This window comes from Aplysia californica, unplaced genomic scaffold, assembly GCF_000002075.1.
Source record: "Aplysia californica isolate F4 #8 unplaced genomic scaffold, AplCal3.0 scaffold00769, whole genome shotgun sequence".
In the NCBI taxonomy this organism is placed as follows: Eukaryota; Metazoa; Mollusca; class Gastropoda; order Aplysiida; family Aplysiidae; genus Aplysia; species Aplysia californica.
The window spans coordinates 82,905-87,058 of record NW_004798039.1 but is presented as its reverse complement, the minus strand read 5'-3'; the positions used below and the strand labels follow the sequence as shown (position 1 = coordinate 87,058).

General features: G+C 45.9%; 2 protein-coding genes across 3 annotated transcripts in view; one reads left to right on the top strand and one right to left on the bottom strand.

Annotated features, from left to right (window-relative positions):
• The window catches only part of LOC101851677 (tetratricopeptide repeat protein 7B), a 33,613-nt gene that overhangs the window by 25,847 nt on the left and 3,612 nt on the right, over nt 1-4,154 (bottom strand). The window lies entirely within an intron of this gene.
• The window catches only part of LOC106013289 (POU domain, class 3, transcription factor 2), a 5,778-nt gene continuing 2,414 nt past the window's right edge, over nt 791-4,154 (top strand). Inside the window, exon 1 of the mRNA XM_013088585.1 lies at nt 791-869. The gene's annotated coding sequence lies outside the window, so the exon portion shown is untranslated. The remainder of the gene's footprint in view (nt 870-4,154) is intronic.

Here is a 4,154-nt window from a genome sequence, read left to right as displayed (position 1 = left end):
GCCAGAGAGAGAGAGAGAGAGACAGACAGACAGACAGACAGACAGACAGACAGACAGACAGACAGACAGACAGACAAACAGACAGGCAGACAGGCAGACAGACAGAGACAGAGACAGAATAGAGTTGAAACTAGGCCTACTGTGGGGGGAGTCGGCGCTGCTTTGAAGTAAATAATTGGAGCAAGTCAAATCGGAAGCAGGTTGGCTGGGTGATCAATTTATTTTTTACAAGCCATGAACTCCTTGACCATTCCTATGAAGTAATTCTCTCTTCGCCTCGGGTGAAAAAACCCCGCAAAACCTCTTGATTTAACTAGATCTAGAGAGTTTTACAGTAGCCTACAAAATATGTATTAGTATAATTTAGCTCTCTGATCGCGCTCATGACCTTATGCAGTTGCGAGCGCCGTAAAACACTTTAATAAAAAACAAACTCGATCTCTGATTTAACTACAGCCATAGAGTTATCCCCGTTTAAACGTGCCTATAGTGTACATCTATGACTACAACTATTATAGCCTATAAGTAGCGTTAGTGTTAACGTCAGTTCAGTAGCTAGGTTCTGTTTATATACAGAATGTATGTGTCCATGCCTTGTTAAGACGTTCAACTCAAATGTCCCCCCCCCCACACGCACACACAGGGATGGAGTTCAGTTCCTTTGAGAAGCAGGACCCTCGTCGAAACACAAGAGAAACATTTTGGGGAGCCTTATTAAAATTTTTGTAATTTTTTGTTTTCGCGGTTTTTCGCTCCGGCCAACCTGGCAGTTGGCATCATTGAGGCTGACGGGAAATCCGAAATACAACGAATTCGTGATCCCTTGACCCAAACACGCTGATGTTTACAGTTAGAACAGTACAGATACAGTGAGTTGAAACTTGTTTTTGCGTTAATGCCCACATCGATAGAGTTATTAGCATGTCAAAAGAAAAGCTGAAGTTGGTTTAAGCTAATTTTAGTTGACTGGCTCTAATCTAGAGAATGTTAAGGTACGTTTACTCTTGTAAACCGAACTCTTGCACACACCCTCAGACTGCCTGTCACCGCCAAGAATAAGATTCATCAAGTGGCAGTTTTGACCATTCATTGCACTGGTCAGCGTAACAACATACATTGCTCAGACTCACACCTTGAAGTTTCTTGGTCATGGTCATAATGCATAAACATAGATCTAGAAAAATCTAGTAACATGGACTCAAAACCCTTTCAGTTTCACTCTTCTTCCACTAACAGTCAGTGTGCATTTCAATTTCGGAAGTGGCTATTGGCTATTTGATTCTCATCCGGGGTGAGAATAGATACGATCGACCTCTCACCCCGGGTGAGACTTGCGACTGTAGGCTATTCTCACCCGGTTTGAAACAAGACCTGTTTTTCCTAATTTCGGAATACTTTCTATCGATGTGTGGATGATCAAATTGATAAAAGCCAAGAAAAAATTACGTTATAGCACAAAAGTAAAAGTAAGCTAATTTGATCGTCTTCAAAGATGCATGGCTATTTCACTGTTCGAATCGAGCTTTACTACGCGGGTCGCCATTTTGTTTTGCCCGGAAGTTCTCGTAAGATGTACTCCTCCCCTCTCTCTCTCTCTCTGTCTCTTTGTGAATACTGTCTATCGATAGTAGGCCAGGGCAAGATCGACGACAAAAAGACTCGAGGCCTCGATCCCAATTTTCGACTTTGGAAGCTGCTTCAAGTGGGCTGTTTAGAGGCCATGACTTGAACACTGCTAAAAATAGCTCTTAAGATCGAGACCTCGAGTCTTGAACACCGCTAAAAATAGCTCTTAAGATCGAGACCTCGAGTCTCGAGTTTGACAGACGTGGCTGGCTAATATAAGCCTGCACGCGTTCCAAGGCAAGTTGGCTTTCACGCAATTGTGAGTGTGTGTGTATCGTGTGTGTGTGTGTGTGTGTGTGTGTGTGTGTGTTTGGGTGTGTGTGTGTAAGTGTGTGTGTGTATATGTGTGTGCGCGCGTGTGTATGTGTGTGTGTGTGTGTGTGTGAGAGAGATGGGGGAGGGAGAGAAAGAGAAGGAGAGAGAGAGAGGGAGGGAGAGAGAGATGGGGGGAGGGAGGGAGGGAGAGAAGAGAGAGAGACAGAGAGAGAGACAGATAGAGAGATGCGGGGAGGGAGGGAGAGAGAGAGAGCGAGAAAGAGAGGGAGAGAGAGAGAGGGAGAGAGAGACGGGGGAGCGAGAGAGTGAGATGGGGAGAGAGAGAAAGAGAGATGGGAGGGAGAGAGAGATGGGGAGGGAGAGAGAGATGGGGAGAGAGAGCGAGAGAGATGGAGGGAGGGAGAGAGAGATGGGGAGTGAGAAAGAGAGAGAGATGGGGGAGGGAGGGAGGAAGAGAGAAAGAGAGAGAGAGAGAGAGAAGGATACAACTCATGGCCAGACTCTGACAGTTCACGATTAGTTCACGATTAGTTCACTCTTGTATATTGTCGCCCTATTCGGGGGGGCTCTCATGCTGCTACAACGTGGGCCAGTGCGTGTGTGTGTATGTGTGTGTGTGTGTGTGTGTGTGTGTGCGTGTGTGTGCGTGCGTGCGTGTGTGTGTGTGTGTGTGTGTGTTGCCTCCCTTCTATCACTCTTGCCAATGCGTGGGGCACAGGCTCCTTCTCTCTTGCACTATCAAGGCCTAGTGCACGCCGAATTCAAATAGTGAAAAAAAACCATAATAAGTATACAAAACTCACAAAAATTAATTTAACTTGGTAATCGAGCGTTAAAATGGGTTCCACGCGTAATTTTTGCTAATTTTGGGTCGCTGATCACGAAAATCTTATTATTTCTTAAATTTGGCCAATATTTAAGAAATTTTTGGAATGCATTTTTAACTCCGCCTAGGCCAACATCAAAGAAGCCGCCTTATACGCCGGATCAGTCCCGTCCTGGTGCGGTGTCTGTTTTGAAGCAAAAAACTCGACTGTGGGGTGGGACAGCCCTAGGCCTATCCCACGACAGGACTGTAATAGTGAGGTACAGATTTAGATTCTTGCCTCGATTCTCGGAGTCAGGGCTAGGAACCAGGCTTTAAAAAAAGGAGACGGGAGGCGTCGACCCTGGGCGGACTCGAAGCTTAGAGTCTGGGAACAAGATCGATTCTTTGAGTCCTCATTTGGACTCGAAAGAATCGATCCCAGAGTCGATCTTGCCCTGGCCTAATCTATAGTCTAGCCTATACGTTTGATTCGCGGCAACTAAGACTAAGATATCAAACCTAACAACTGCAAAACATTAAATTGTGGTAAGTTTCAGGGGGCCCCCTGAAACCCCCCACCATATTTTCATTAGGTCAGAGGGGGGCACCCCCTTGAAGCCCCCCTACTCTTTGGGCCAAAACCGGCGAATAATAATTGCGGGGTGGGAACTACCGAAAAAGCGCCACTATTTTTAGGTTGGGCGGCCATCTTGTGTAAAGTCACACCGGGATACCCCTCCGATCCCGTGACTACATGATCTAAACATAGCCAACCGCATATACCAAAGATCGTGTCTACCTTGGCACGACGTTTGCTGCGATGTTTTTTCCAGGAGACATACCGGTAACCGGAAGTGATATAATGCAGTGCTCCGATGCTGCTGCTGCTTATATATCTCTTCTGCGCTTTGTTTATCGGGAGGGGGGTGGGGGGGGGTTAATCTCCGGGTGTCTTTGTGGCAGTTTTCGTGCGCTTTATTGTCTTTCGTTTGTAAACCGTGTTTCAATTTCAAGCATCGTTCAGCGTTCTTACTATTCTGAGTATCAACGATCGAAGCCATCTTCCATCAACGGAGCATGGCTGACGTGCTGCAGTTAGCCAGAAGTGTAAAATTTTATCGTGCTAAACACATCGATACGGATAATACGTCAAGCCATGCCACTGACTACCCAACATGTCATTCCATGCGGTTCCTCCAAAGATTTTCTACTGTATCGTGTTCTCACGATCTGTGGTACCTCCACGGCCTTATAAAAATAGTCTGTGGGATCCCAGGTAGTGATGACATCACATTACTAAAATTAGCAGCCAGTCAGGAAGATGCGTCGTTCTATGTTTAGTCGCATGTCGGCTAGCCTGTCAGTCGGTTTACAGTTTTGCTCAACAAGTACTTGTTGTTGGAATGACCTTACACAAGTAATATGTTATTTCGTATCTCATCCG